General features: G+C 42.3%; 1 protein-coding gene across 1 annotated transcript in view; it reads left to right on the top strand.

The window, feature by feature from the left end:
• Positions 1-260: 260 nt before the first annotated feature.
• The window catches only part of GRAMD1C (GRAM domain containing 1C), an 82,881-nt gene continuing 67,861 nt past the window's right edge, over positions 261-15,280 (top strand). Inside the window, exon 1 of the mRNA XM_081085658.1 lies at positions 261-343. The gene's annotated coding sequence lies outside the window, so the exon portion shown is untranslated. The remainder of the gene's footprint in view (positions 344-15,280) is intronic.

Below are 15,280 nucleotides of genomic sequence, written 5' to 3'. Positions count from 1 at the left end.
AGTGGAATTATCTGCTTCAATTTTCTTGGGAGAAAACTACACCACAGAATTGGATCCCACTCACTGTATTGGCAAGAGTCTAACATTATATAGAAATCGTATTTCTAAATGTTACTGAGAAGCCAGCTATTTTACATCATTTTAATTTAAATAATTAGTTCCTGTACCTAGAAGGAAATGTAACTATGTTTGACCTGCAGTGTATAATGATTTTGAGGTTGGTTTTAAGGTTTCGTAGCCTGTCTGCACTGTGATCACTTGGTTGCATAACCTGGATCTGCTTCAGGTTTCCCCACTGTAAACTGAGACTGCGGCTCCTTGATTCGGTGCACAGAGTCTTTTGGTAAGAACATTTCTGTTACCATATGAATGCTAGCATTTATTATATTAAAGGGCTCATTTTAAATCTAACAATTCCTGTGAGAATTATGAGTCATTTGGTAGACTAATGCAGCAATCAGTGAATTTTACATAAGAGTATAAGGCATATATAGTTCCAATATTAATTTATTAGGAAGCTGATATCTTGAGGATTAGGTATATGTACGTGATAGCAGAATTTCTAATAATTTTAGAGTAGACCAAAAAAAGACATATTGTTAACAGGTTATAAGGATTAGTACAAGTACCATCATTCTGTTCATAATTAGCAGCCCAGTTATTGAATGTTATCGAATCTTCAGGTTAATAACAGGCTCTTACTTCCTATTAAGAAGGAAAATATTTTATTGCTAAGAAATATATCAAAATAACCACATACCCTAAAAATTATATCATCTACATTTGATTATATTATTTTTGGACACATTTAGAGAAAGTTTATGACTGTTGTGTTTTGACCCTTCTGCACTCTGCTTTTTATATTTATTATAGATTGGGAACCTTCATAGTTCCAAGGGCTATGTATAGGGCTAAAGAATTACTGTGGTTACTCTTTGCAGATTTGATGCAAGAAAAAAGGATAAAGTAAGAAAAGGAAAAGGCAGGGGAATAAGGATTTAGAGAGAGAGGGTGCGGGGGAAAGAGGTATGTAGCTTTTCACCGCAAAGTGTAGAATGTGGAGCTGGAAGATTTGGCATCACATGTCAGTTGATTAAAAATGCAGAATCCTGGGCCCAGCCTCAGACCTACTGAGTCAGAATCTTCATTTTTACAAGATTTCCAAGGGATTTGTATGCACATTCAAGTTTGAGAAGCACTGCTTTAGAATGTTGAAGGTTTATTTTGGCTCAGTTTTAGTTTTCTTTGATGATGGCAAGCACTTTATTTTGAGCAATTTTTTTTTTAAAAAATATATTTTTTTTATTGATTTCAGAGAGGAAGGGAGGGGGAGAGAGAGATAGAAACATTAAAGATGAGAGAGAATCATTGATCAACTGTCTCCTGCACATCCCCTCCTGGGGATCGAGCCTGCAACATGGGCATGTGCCCTGACCTGGAATCGAACCCTGACCTCCTGGTTCATAGGTTGTTGCTCAGCCACTGAGCCACACCAGCCAGGCTTGAGGAATTTTTATATGGATTCACATGAAATAGACTTAAAGACAAATACAACATCTCAGAAGTTTTACTGACTTTTCCAGAAGTCACTTACACAGAAACCAGAACTATCAGAACTCAGAAGCAAACAAAAATAAAAAAGAACCTGGAAAGCTAAATCCAAGCTCATGGTGGTATATATTGTGAGAATTCCTCAAGTCTTCATTTGGAATTTCTTTAATATATTTTTGACATATTTTTATACACCTAGTAAATAAGTTGGTCCCTTTTTTTTTTTTTAGTTGAATAGAATGTTGGAAATAAGGGAATTGCTTTGGGATAATACATAGACACTAGCAAGAAATGACAGCAGAAGCTCAAAAGCTGTAGCGGCCTTAGCCTCTTAATGTGGAGGACAGAGGTCTGTGTAGACAGACGAGTGGCTCTAATGTAGTACAACTATAACGCTAAAAATGATGGTTAAGAAGTCTGCAAAATAATGCACTTCTCTGCCACTTTATTTTTTTTTTCTCCTCTATAATTTTAAATCCATCTACCTCTACCACTAACCACAATAAAAACCTCTGAGCATACTCAGCAGGAAGATGTTACATGGCAACACCTTTTCTTAAGACGGTCCCAGTGATTAAAAGGTTGAAAGTGCTGAATAAGAACACTTTCATTTGTAATATTGGAAAATGTATTTTCATGATTCCTCATAATTAAAAAATTGTGAAAACTTAAAAGGATACAAGAAAGTGAACCAAAGTTTATTAAAGTTCTGGGTTTTTTGTTTTTTTTTTGCAGAGGTTGACATCTTTTAGACCCTGCCCATTTAACCTTGTGCTACTTAACAGATTGGCTACTGTTGTTCTGACAGTAGGACTTTCATTTAAAGGAATATGATTAACTTTTCATAGCAATTGATAGTGAGCCCCCTAGCTGCAGATTTTCTATTTCAATCCTGTAATATAAAGGTAGAAATATCTCCCTAACCGGTTTGGCTCAGTGGACTCAAGGGCCCCGGGTTCGGTTCCGGTCGGGGGCATGTGCCTTGGTTGCGGGCACATCCCCAGTGGGGAGTGTGCAGGAGGTGGCTGATCGATGTTTCTCTCTTGTCGATGTTTCTAACTCTCTATCTCCCTCCCTTCCTCTCTGTAAAAAATCAATAAAATATATTTTTAAAAAGATAGGAATATTAATTGTTATATTTGTTTTCTTTTTTATTTAAAAATGAACATATTTAATCCTAATGTGTGGGAAGTGAGTTTCATTATGAATTTTTAAATCCTAATGTCACAATAAAAATTTTGTGAAATGAAGAAATGAGATTTAAAATGAAGTAATGGCAAATAAATATTCATGCTTTTGCCCTTTAACTGTTAGTAAAAATACATGGCAAAAGAAAGACAAAAAACCTCCAAACCAAACTTTTGTTTTCCCAATTAGAATAATGGCATATTCCTGGTGGATTAAGGTCCCAGAGGAAAAGCTTACAGAGATCTGTGGCAGATACATTTGTTTAGTGTAACTTCTCTTAGTAACTTCTCTAGCAACTGTTGGGAGGAGAAAAAGCCTTTGAGATTTTCTGTTGTGTATGTTTAAAAGATGACATACTTACCTATGTATTTCATAAAAGTAAAATGCTTTGGGTCAGGTACTTATATTAAACATTCATTTATACCTACAGGCCCTGGTTGTGGCCAGGCTTAGGGACCTTTCCTGAGGGGCCCCGGATTGCTGCCAGCTGGGTGGCCTAGGCCTCCCTCTGCGGGGCGGTCGTGGGGCAATGGCCGGGCCCCCCAACCAATCACATCGCACCCGCCTTGGCTGGCCTGGCACCAGTGCGTGTCATAGCATGGTCGTCTGGAAGGTCGTCCGGATGGTAGTTCTGCTGTCCGGTTGTTCAGTTGATTTGCATATTACACTTTCATTATTATAAAAGTGGGGATAAAACTTGCCACAAACCTGATTTAGAGGTACATCATGAGGATTAATTCATGTTGCACTGTTAAATTAAAAAGTTACCCAAGAGGATTAATTAGTATGTTTGTAACATACTTTGGCAACTTTGGAGAAGATGCTTTCTTGAATCATATGTTGTCCTCCACAACATATCTTGAATTTATTCAACCTGAAAAGGATATTTCAGATTTTCGCTTTGGTAACTGATAAAAAAAGAATAAACTCATTTTCCAATGTCTGTTTGATTAAAAGAAATGTTTTATCCAATTTAAATTTTTAATACAGGTAAAAATTGTTTGAAAGCCCAGGTATCTTTTAATACTTTCAGATTTAATTAAGAGGGAATAGCAACTAACATTTTTAGAATATGAAGACAGGACTATTTAATGTAAAAGCTCTTCTGCTCCTAAGTCCTTAGAAAAGCTGGATAAAATGTTATAAACATCTTCTTGAAATGCATGTCTGGGCTCATAAAACAGCAAGGGAAACACCTAAGGGCTAACAAAGAAGAAGGGACTGATTTCCAGAGATGTTAGCCCATAAGCTCAATGCTGAAGCAGCCCTGAGGGGTTTATTAGCCTCAGTGACCAAGCTTTAATGGCCACCTTGGGATTGGAGGTGGTGCCTGGGACTTGTATGAATTGGAACTGAGAACTGTTTATAAAGCCACGACTCTTGAAGAGTTATACTCTCTGGAAAAGGTAGACTAGGAAAAAAAATCCTGTTACACATGCAGATTGAAGACAAGGAAGCTTATCTGTTAAACTTGGGTTTAGGGTGGTGGGTGGTGGGAAATCTTCCTCAGAGCACATAACCTGTAGTTCATCTCTCATGAAGTTTTGGGACTTGAATTTAACACTTTATGAGGAAGGAGAAGGAGATTAAATAAATAGCACATTAGACCCTCCAAAACTTCAGATAAATTACCAGATAAAGACTATAAAACAATCAGTTGATATTATCACAGACTTAATAGAAGGCATTAAAATATGATGCATGGATAAGACATTCTCAAAAATACTGGGCAGATTTGGAAAACAACCTAATGCAACTTCTAGAAATGAATACTATGGTGTTGAAATAATAATTTAAAAATACACTGGACATGGGAAAAAGCAGCTAAAGAGAAAATCAGTAAATTGAAAGATATATATGAGGAAATGATTGTACCCTGAGAGATAAAGATGGAATATTTGAAAGAGAATGGTTTAAGATATAAGAAGAAAAGTAGAGAAGTTCATTATGAATCTAATAGGAGTTTCAGAGGTGAACAGAGAGAATGAGCAAGAGGCAATATTCCAAGAGAGGATGCATGAAAGCTTTCTATTTTTGATGAAAGACTTTAGAATCAGGAAGTACAGTGAATCACAGGATTAATTAAAAAAATATATGAGCAGAGACATTGTAATAAAAGTGGCAAAGGTATGCCTTTTTCTTTTCTTTTTTAAAAAACTATATACATATAATCTTAGACACCATAATCAATATGAGCCAACACTATTTAAACATGATCCAGGCCACATTCAGACATTTACTCTTATTTGAAAATATTTAAATTAAATACAACCTGAAATGTGTTTTGTTACATACAAAAAAAAAAAAAAAAAGAAATTATACAACTCAGAGTAACGTTTGTTTTAAATGATTATATTTACTTAAACTAAATGGAAGGTGCGCAAGTTTTTTATCACCCCTTCCAGAAATTCTTTTTCTACCATCTCTTCTTTTTTGCCTGGATTTGGTGGAGTAACGTTATTTATGTCGTTGATACTACTACAGAAGCCCCCATTTTCCCCCTTTGCCTGCCCTGCACCCCTTTCCCTCTGGCCATCACCACACTGTTGTCTGTGTCTATGCAATATGCATATATGTTCTTTGGCTAATCCCTTCACCTTCTTTCATCCAGTCATCCCCCTGCACCCCCCTCTAACAGCTGCCAGTCTGTTCCATGTATCCATACTGCTCTTTCTATTTTGTTTGTCAGTTTATTTTGTTCATTAGATTCCCCATGTAAGTGAGATCATATGGTATTTGTCTTTCTCTGACTGGCTTATTTTGCTTAGCATTATAAATTCCAGGCCCATCCATGCTGTTGCATAGGGTAAGAGATTCTTCTTTTTTATAGCTGCACTAGAGGCTCGTTGCAGGAAGATTCCTGCAAGAATAGGGCTTCCTTGGGCCTATTCCTGCAAGAATAGGGCTTCCTGAGACTGGAGCGAAGCAGAGAAGGGAGCGAAGCCCACCGAGGCGGGCTGCCTCGCTCCCTCCACTGCTTCGCCCTTGGCTCCCTCCCTTCTCTGCCACCTCGGCTCTCTCCCTTTGCCGCCGCTTTGCTCCCTCCCTTCTCCGCTGCCTCGCTCCCTCCCTTCTCCGCTGCCTCGCTCCCTTCCTTTTCCACTGCCTCACTTCCTCCAGTGTCCGCCGCTTCGCTCCCTTCCTTTTCCACTGCCTCACTTCCTCCAGTGTCCGCCGCTTCGCTCCCTCCCGTCTCCGCCATCTCGGCTCCCTCCCTTCCCCGCCAGCTCGGCTCCCTCCCGTGTCCTCTGCTTGCCTCCCTCCCGTGTCTGCTGCCTCAGCTCTGCTCCCGTCTCTGCTACCTCCGATCCGTTCCCTTCTCCGCCTCTTGGCTCCCTTCTGCAGTGCTTGGCTTCCTTCTACACTGTCTTCAGTCTTTGCTGGGTGCCTGTGTATGCACATTAACCACCATCTTTGTTAGGTTAATTTGCATACTATTCTGATTGGCTCTTGGGCATAGCGAAGGTACGGTCGATTAGCATCTTTGTCTTTTATTAGTGTAGTTAGTATTCCATTGTGTAAATGTACCACAGTTTTTTATCCACTCATCTACTGATAGGCACTTTAACTGTTTCCAGATCTTGGCTGTTGTAAATAATGCAGCTATGAACATAAGGGTGCATGTATTCTTTCTGATTGGTGTTTTGGGATTCTTAGGGTATATATCCAGAAGTAGGATCACTGGGTCAAAAGGAAGTCCCATTATTAATTTTTTGAAGAAACTCCATACTATTTTTCACAGTGGCTGCACCAGGCTGCATTCCCACCAGCAATGTACTAGGGTTTCCTTTTCTCCACTTCCTTGCCACCACTTGTTTGTTGACTTATTGATGGTAGCTATTCTAGCAGGTGTGAGGTAATATCTCATTGTCATTTTAATTTGCATCTCTCTGATGACTAGTGATGCTGAGCATTTTTTCATATGTCTATTGGCTATCTGTATGTCCTCTTTGGAGAAGTGTCTGTTCAGGTTCTTTGCCCGTTTTTTAATTGGATTGTTCGTCTTCCTGGTGTTGAGTTGTATAAGTTCTTTATATATTTTGGAAATTAACTGCTTATCATATATATCATTGGCAAATATGTTCTCCCATATAGGGGTTTCCTTTTCATTTTGTTAATGGTTTCTTTGGCTGTGCAGAAGCTTTTTAGTTTGATGTACTCCCATTTGTTTATTTTTCCTTTGTTTCTCTTGCCATAGGGGATGTATCTGTGAGATGTCTGAGATTTTACTGCCTATGTTTTCTTCTAGGATTTTTATGGTTTCATGGCTTGCATTTAAGTCCTTTATCCATTTTGAGTTTATTCTTGTGTATGGTGTAAGTCGGTGGTCTGGTTTCATTTTTTTTTTTGGCATGTATCTATCCAATTTTCCCCAAATCATTTCTTGAAGAAACTATCTTTATTGTATGTTCTTGCTTCCTTTGTCAAATATTAATAGACCATAATGGTGTGAGTCGATTTCTGGGGTCTCTGTTTTGTTCCGTTGTTCTCTATGCCTGTTCTTGTGATAGTACCAGGCTATTTTGACAGACAACATACTTTGTATGGTTTCAATCCTTTTAAATTAATTGAAACTTGTTTTGTGACCTAGCATATTATATATTTTGGAGAATGTTCTGTACTTGAAAAAAAGTACAGATTCCACACTGGTTGAATGAAGTGTTTTATAAGTGGCAAATATAGTTGGTGGATAATGTTTCTTCCCCTCCTCTCAGTTTTATTGACATACTAGAGGCCCAGTGCATGAAATTCATGCAAGGGTAGGGTCCCTAGGCCTGACCGGTGATCAGGGCTGATCAGGTTCCTCGCCTCCCTGCCTCCCCACCTCCCCACCTCCTCCTTCCCTTGCTCCCTCAGAGCCCCACCACCATTGCCGCTGGTTGCCCGCCATGTTCTGCGTTGCCCCCTGGTGGTCAGTGCACATCACAGCAAGTGATCAAACTCCTGGTCTCATGGTTGAACTCCCGAGGGGACACTTTGCATATTAGCCTTTTATATATATAGATAATACAATTGACAAATAAACTTGTGAACTATTTAAAGTGTATGTTCTGAGGGTTTGATATGCACACACATTGTGAAAGAATACCTTCCACTTAGTTAATTAATACACCCATTGCTTTACATATTAATTCTATTTGGGACAATATTAAGTTCTTTCTTAGCAAATGTCAAGTTCAGTTACACAGTACAGTGTTATCAACTATAGTCATTATATCCTACATTAGTTCCTCAGAACTTATTCATGTTATAGATGAACTTTTGTGCCCTTTACCAATTTCTCATTATTTTTACTCCCAAGCCCCTGGGCGACCACTTTCTACTCTGTTTCTATGGGTTTCTCTTTTTATTTAGGTTCCATAGTAAAGTAATACTACCTAGTGTTTGTCTTTCTTTGTGTGGCTTATTTCACTTAGTATAATGCCTTCTACATAGCTGTTGTAAATGGCTAGATACTGTTGTTACAGTCTTCTATATCCTTGCTGGCTTTCTCTCCAGTCATTCTATCAGTTATTGAGAATGGCTTAATAGTATTTCTAACTTATGTTGAATGGTCTGTTTTCCAATTGTGTTGTCAGTTTTTGCTTCCTAATTTTTGGGGCTTTGCTGTTTGTTATATATACATTTAAAATTGTTGTATCTTTCTCATATATTGATCTTTTAATTATTAAAAATATCTTAGTGTCTATTAATTTTTTTGTCTTAAAGTCTATTTCAGCGTATAGTAACATAGCCACTCATATTCTCTTAGGGTTATTGTTTGTATGGTATATCTTTTTCCATTCTTTCACTTTTGTGTGTGTGTTTAAAATATATTTTTATTTATTTCAGAGAGGAAGGGAGAGGGAGAGAGAGCGATAGAAACATCAATGATGAGAAAGAATCGTTGATCGGCTGCCTCCTGCATGCCCCCCACTGGGGATGGAGCCTGCAACCCAGGCATATGCCCTTGACTGGAATCGAACCTGTGATCCTTCAGTCCACAGGTCAACGCCCTATCCACTGAGCCATGCCGGCTAGAGCTTTTGATTTTTAAAAATAATTATTTGTTGTTGAAAGTATTACATATATCCCCATTTCCCCCCGATTGGCCCCCTACAGCCCATCCCTGCCCCTCCACTCCTTTTGGATTTAGGGTGTGACTTTTGTAGACAGCATATAGTTGGGTTTATTTATTTATTTTTTTCTCTTTTAATGGTTTTATTTAATTAATCTCTATGGCTTCCAATTTTTACTACTATATGCATCTTTAATGACCAAGCTTATAAATACATCTTTTAAAATCCTTTCCTTAGGATAAGTTCTTTTTTTTTTTTTTTTAAATTAAATCTTTATTGTTCAGATTATTACATTTGTTCCTCTTTTTTCCCCCCATAACTCCCCTCCTCCCAGTTCCCGCCCCACCTTCCGCCCTCACTCCCCACCCACTGTCCTCATCCATAGGTGCACGATTTTTGTCCAGTCTCTTCCCGCATCTCCCACACCCCTTCCCCCCCCAAGAATAGTCAGTCCATTCCCTTTCTATGTCCCTGATTCTATTATAATCACCAGTTCATTCTGTTCATCAGATTATTTATTCACTTGATTCTTAGATTCACTTGTTGATAGATGCATATTTGTTGTTCATAATTTGTATCTTTACCTTTTTCTTCCTCTTCCTCTTCTTAAAGGATACCTTTCAGCATTTCATATAATCCTGGTTTGGTGGTGATGAACTCCTTTAGCTTTTCCTTATCTGTGAAGCTCTTTATCTGACCTTCAATTCTGAATGATAGCTTTGCTGGATAAAGTAATCTTGGTTGTAGGTTCTTGGTATTCATCACTTTGAATATTTCTTGCCACTCCCTTCTGGCCTGCAAAGTTTCTGTTGAGAAATCAGCTGACAGTTGTATGGGTGCTCCCTTGTAGGTAACTGAGTTTCTTTCTCTTGCTGTTTTTAAGATTCTCTCTTTATCTTTTGCTCTTGGCATTTTAGTTATGATGTGTCTTGGTGTGGTCCTCTTTGGATTCCTTTTGTTTGGGGCTCTCCGCGCTTCTTGGACCTGTAAGTCCATTTCTTTCACCAGGTGAGGGAAGTTTTCTGTCATTATTTCTTCAAATAGGTTTTCAATATCTTGCTCTCTCTCATCTTCTGGCACCCCTATAATTCTGATGTTGGTACGCTTGAAGCTGTCCCAGAGGCTCCTTACACTATCCTCGCATTTTTGGATTCTTTTTTCATTTTGCTTTTCCGGTTGGGTGTTTTTTGCTTCCTCGCATTTCAAATCATTGACTTGATTCTTGTGCTCCTCTGTTCTGCTGTCGGGAGTCTGTATAATATTCTTTATTTCAGTCAGTGTATGCTTAATTTCTAGTTGGTTCCCCAATATAACATCGAGGGTCTCATTAGTTTTCTTGTAGATCTCATTAAGTTTATCGGCGGCTTCTAAACAGTTCTTGAGAGACCTTAAAAGTGTGGTTCTGAACTCTATATCTCCCATTGACAATTTTGTCCTGTTTCTTTGTCTCCGCGTTTTGTTATGCTTCCTTGGTGCACCCCCTAGTGGTCTTTGTTCGAAGTCTTATAGTTAAATCTTGATTTTTGTAGCTAATTCCAGGGAGGGTTTGACCTCCAGGCCAAGTGGCTATGAGAATCAGCTGTGTCAGCAGTGAGAGAACTTCTGTCCTCTAGGGAGGTGCTAATCTGGCGTTTGCCTGAGGCTATCTGGCAAATGCCTCTGTGCAGGGCTTGGGCAGGGCGGGTTGCACAGGATCAACAGGGTGGGCCGGAGAGAGCAGTTATGGCGGCTCTCAGTCCTGTCCCCAGGGGCTCTGCCTCTCTGAGTCCCAGCACCCGCTGCAAAGCTCGGAGAGAAAGCTGCACTCGCTCTGACCGAAGCCAGACAGTCCCGCTTCTCCCGTTTGAGTCTGGGTCCCTAAAGACTCACCCGGATCTGGAGCTCAGAGTCTGCGACTCCCTCCCGATTGAAAACGCCAACCGCGCCCTCCGCCACCAGCCCGCTCCACGCACTCCGCACCTCAGAATTTGACTTCAGCACTGCGCCTCCTCTGAGTGTCCGTATGCGTTTCTCTTTCCTCCTAGTTGTAGGACTTCCACTCAGCCAGCGTTCCTGTGGTTCTGGCTGATGTCTGTTTGGTCTTTTAGTTTCACTTTTGAAGTAGTTGTTCAAAGCAGCAAACTCCGGTGTTAACCTATGCCGCCATCTTGGTTCTCCAGGATAAGTTCTTAAATGTCTAGTTGGGTTTATTTTTATCCAGTTTGTCAGTCTCTGTGTTTAGTCCATTTATATTTTATGTAGTTATAATATGGTTGTATTCGTGAGTAGCCATTTTGCTATTTGTTTTCTCAATGTTTCGTATCTTTTTTGTCTTCTTTTCCCCTTTTAATTCTGTCTTTATGTGCCAAATATTTTTTAGGATACCATTTAAAAATTTTTTTTTAATTTCAATTACAGTGTGCATTCAATATTATTTTATATTAGTTTCCGGTGTACAACATAATTTAGGATACCATTTTAATTCATTTTGATTAAAAATATAGCCCAGGCTGGTGTTGCTAAGTGGTTGGAGCGATGGCCCATGCACTGAAGGGTTGAGGGTTTGATTCCTGGTCAAAGGCTTATACCTGGGTTGCAGGTTTGATCCCTGGCTCTGGTTGGGAGGCAACCAATTGATATGTGTCTCTCACATTGCTATTTCTATCTCTTTCTCCCTCACCCTTCCTCTCTGAAATCCACACAAACATATTATTAAAAAAAATTTTTTTATTGCCTGGCCAGTGTGGCTCAGAGGTTGAGTGTTAACCTATGAACCAAGAGGTCACAGTTCAATTCCTGGTCGGGGCACATGCCTGGGTTCTGGGCTTGATTCCCAGTAGGGGCCATGCAGGATGCAGCCGATCAATGATTCTCTCTCATCATTGATGTTGCTATCTCTCTCTCCTCTCCCTTTCTCTCTCAAATCGATAAAAATATATTTAAAAATTTATTTGTAGAAATTATCTACTTGTGGAGTCATTGTTGCCATACTTACCTTTAATTATTTAAGCACTAGAGGCCTGATGCACAAAAATTTGTGCACTTGGGGGGGAGGAGGGGGTTCCTCAGCCCAGCCTGTGCCCTCTCGCAGTCTGGGACCCCTCGGGCGATAACGACCTGCTGGCTTAGGCCTGCTCCTGGGTGGCAGAGGGCAGGCCTAATCCCTAGGTGCAGTCCCTGGTTCGGCTCAGAGCAGGGCCGATTGGGGAGTTGGGGCACCGTCCCCTGTCATGCACAGAGCAGGGCGGATTGGGAGGTTGCGATGCCACCCTCAGTCACGCTCAGGGTAGGGCTGATTGGGGGGTTGGGACACCGCCCCCTGTCACACTCAAGGCAGGGTCGATGGGGAGGTTGCGGCGCCACCCTCTGTCACGCACAGAGCAGGGCCGATCAGGGGGTTGGGGAGCTCCCCCCTGTCACGCACAGAGCAGGTTCAATCAGGGGGTTGGGGAGCTCCCTCCTGTCACGCACAGAGCAGGGTCGATTAGGGGGTTGGGGAGCTCCCTTCTGTCACGCACAAAGCAGGGCAGATCAGGGGGTTGGGGAGCTCCCTCCTGTCACGCACAGAGCAGGGTCGATTAGGGGGTTGGGGAGCTCCCTCCTGTCATGCACAGAGCAGGGCAGATCAGGGGGTTGGGGCGCCACCCTCTATCACCCACAGAGCAGGGCCGATCAGGGGGTTGGGGCACCGCCACTGTCACACTCAGGGCAGGGCCGATGGGGAGGTTATGGCTCTACCCCATCACACATAGAGCAGGGCCCGTGGGGGGGGGGGCGCCACCCTCTATCACCCACAGAGCAGGGCCGATCAGGGGGTTGGGGCACCGCCACTGTCACACTCAGGGCAGGGCTGATGGGGAGGTTATGGCTCTACCCCGTCACACACAGAGCAGGGCCCGCGGGGTGGGGGGGTAGGGCGCTGCACCCTGTCACACAGAGAGCCGCAGGGCGATCAGGGGTTTGGGGAGCTCCCCCCTATCAGGCACAGAGCAGGGCTGATCAGGAGGTTGGGGCGCCTTCACCTGTCATGAACAGAGCAGGGCTGATAGGGAGGTTATGGCCCCGCCCCCTGTCACACACAGAGCCGCAGGGCGATCAGGGGGTTTGGGCGCTGCCCCCTGTCATGCTGATCCTGGTGCTGGGAGGCCTCTCAGCTCCGCTGACCCCGGTGCTGGGAGGCATATTACCCTTTTACTATATAGATTAGAGGCCTGGTGCATGGGTGGGGGCCGGCTGGTTTGCCCTGAAGGGTGTCCTGGATCAGGGTGGGGGTCCCCACTGGGGTGCCTGGCCTGCCTGGGTGAGGGGATGATGGCTGTTTGCAGCTGGTCACACACCCTTCAGGGGTGGGGGTCCCCACTGGGGTGCCTGGCCAGTCTGGGTGAGGGGCTGAGGGCTGTTTTCAGGCTGGCGGGTGACTGAAGCTCCCAACTGCTCCTTTTTTTCTTTTTTTTTTTATTCTGGGCCACCTTTAGCTCTGAGGCTCCAGTTCTTAGCCCTCCGCTCCTGAAAGCAGGTATCTGATTTGTTTCGGTTCTATAATCGTAACTCCATATCCACTCTAGCTCTGAGATCCCCGGCTCGCTGAAAGCAGGTTTCTGGGGTTTTGTTTAGCTTCTATATGTTACTATGTTTCTTAAACTGCAGGCTCAGAGGCCGGCAAGGCAGGCAGGGAACGTTGGAGTCCTCCATCACTGAAGCAAGGAAGCCTCATGTTAGTTTCAAGCTGCCTGGCTGCCGGCTGCCATCTTGGCTGGCAGTTAATTTGCATATCACCCTGATTAGCCAATGGGAAGGGTAGTGGTCATACATCAATTACCATGTTTCTCTTTTATTAGATAGGATGGTTCTCTTTAGTTCTTTGTATATATCTATACTAATAAAAAAGTAATATGCTATTAGACCGGACATCTTCCGGGTGACCTTCCGGATGTCCTTCTGGACAAAGCCACGTTGATGGGGCTGAGGCAGAGGCAGTTAGGGGTGATCAGGCCAGCAAGTGAGAGCAGTTAGGGGTATCAGGCCTGCAGGAGAGAAGTTAGGGGAATCAGGCTGGCAGGGGAGTGCAGTTAAGGGGATCAGGCCGGCAGGGGAGTGCAGTTAGGGGCGATCAGGCAGGCAGGCAGGCAGAGCTGGTTAGGGGTGATCAGGCAGGAGAGCGGTTAGGAGCCAGCAGTCCCAGATTGCGAGAGGAATGTCCAACTGCTGGTTTAGGCCTGATCCTGCAGGGTCCCGGATTGGAGAGGGTGCAGGCCATACTGAGGGACACCCCCCCTTCCGTGCATGAATTTTGTGCACCAGGCCTCTAGTTTATAATAACTGCTTTGATGTCTTTGTCTGCTAAATCTTGTATCTGGGGACCCTGAAAGAGCCAATTGCTTGCATTTTTCTTTCCTTATTATGAACCACATTTTTCTTTTTTCTTTTGTATGTTTTATACTTTTTTTTATAATTGTCCAATTTAGATAATATATTGTAGCAACTCTGGATTCTGATTGCATCCTCTCTGCCCCTAAAGCTTGTCATTGCTGATTTTTGTTTACTAACTTACCTATAATAAATCTGTGAAATCAGTTTGTCCTGTGGCATGTGGCAACAAATGTCTCTGCCCTGTTTATTATTGTTTTTATCTAAAGATGCCTTCCCAGGAGTCATCCTTTATGCCAGTCAATGGTTGGTCAAAACTGTGCTCAAATACATAGAGCCAGTAATAGGCGTTTATTTTTCTTCTGCTGACAGATTTGTGTGTAAATTGGGGAAAGCATTTAAAGTTCCGATCATTTTCAAGTGTGCCTCAGCTTTTATGTTCCCCTGGGGCTTATTATGAGTCTAACCAGGAATGTGTGGATAGTTGGGATCTCTCTAATCTCTGCTGCATACCATGCAGCCCCGGCTTAGCCAGAAATACATTGAATGTTTATCAAGCCTACTTATGGCTGTCTCTCCCCCAAGATCTCTTTGTTAAGTCCCCTGCTAATCTGCCATCTGCTTGTTTCTTGCCCCCATTGGCTCTACAATCTACATTCACTTTGATAGCTTCAGAGTTTTCCTTTGCACTTTTGGGCCTAGGTTTTCTGCTTTTCACTTAGAATGAACTCAGTCCACTCTCTCAGCAAAGCTGCTAGTTTTCATGACCTGTTCTACCCTCAGAGAACTACCACACTGACTTAACTGATACGGTAGGAAGAGTAGTGGGAGCTGGCTAATGAAACAGTGCCCCAGACCTCTACTACTAGTATTTCCAAGTTCAGTAGATTTTCATGAACAATTATTTTTCAGTTTATTGTATGTATTTGGTCAGTTTCTAATAATTTGAGGTGATTTTTTTTTCTTAATCATCACGGTGGGGGGTATGTTTCCATTGATTTTTAGAGAGAGAGGAAGGCAGAGGGGGAGAGAGAGAGAGAGAGAGAGAGAGAGAGAGAGAGAGAGAGAGAATGAATCATCAATGCAAAAGAAATAGCACAATTGGTTGCCTCCTGCACGACAGATCGGGGATCGAA

This window comes from Myotis nattereri, assembly GCF_964212035.1.
Source record: "Myotis nattereri genome assembly, chromosome: 3".
In the NCBI taxonomy this organism is placed as follows: domain Eukaryota; kingdom Metazoa; phylum Chordata; class Mammalia; order Chiroptera; family Vespertilionidae; genus Myotis; species Myotis nattereri.
Note: the sequence above shows the minus strand (reverse complement) of the source record. Positions and strands in the feature narration are given on the sequence as shown.